This window comes from Crocuta crocuta, unplaced genomic scaffold, assembly GCF_008692635.1.
Source record: "Crocuta crocuta isolate KB4526 unplaced genomic scaffold, BGI_CrCroc_1.0 scaffold221, whole genome shotgun sequence".
NCBI lineage: Eukaryota > Metazoa > Chordata > Mammalia > Carnivora > Hyaenidae > Crocuta > Crocuta crocuta.
The window spans coordinates 1,244,856-1,245,193 of NW_027528610.1; the positions used below are offsets into that span (position 1 = coordinate 1,244,856).

At 59.8% G+C, this 338-nt stretch overlaps 1 long non-coding RNA gene across 1 annotated transcript in view; it reads left to right on the forward strand.

Annotated features, from left to right (window-relative positions):
* Window positions 1–338, forward strand: part of LOC144223907 (uncharacterized) — a 7,834-nt gene that overhangs the window by 4,552 nt on the left and 2,944 nt on the right. The gene's annotated exons all lie outside the window — the stretch shown is intronic.

Genomic DNA, 338 nt, shown 5'->3' on the forward strand with positions numbered 1-338 from the left:
GGTTTCAGGGCTGAGCTGGGGTCTGTCAATGCCCTTCTCCTAGAGGTCAGCCTTCCGCTAGCGCATCGGAGGCCGTATTTGCAGGTTTCTGGGTTCTTCTAGAACAAAGCTTCTTTCTCCGCTTGCACGGCGGGGCATCTGAGTGGAGCGTCCACGTGGCCCCAAGAAGGAGGTCCTCAGTGCTGGGCCGTGCTCCCCAGGGCTGCTCCGCTGTGATCTGGGTTCTGTAAATAGCCCCCGGGCATGGAGACCCCACACCCCCAAAGCTGCAGTTTCTCCAGTGGCTTCAACAGCGACAAGTACCGCACTGATCTCCGGGGAGACATGTTTGCAGCCGG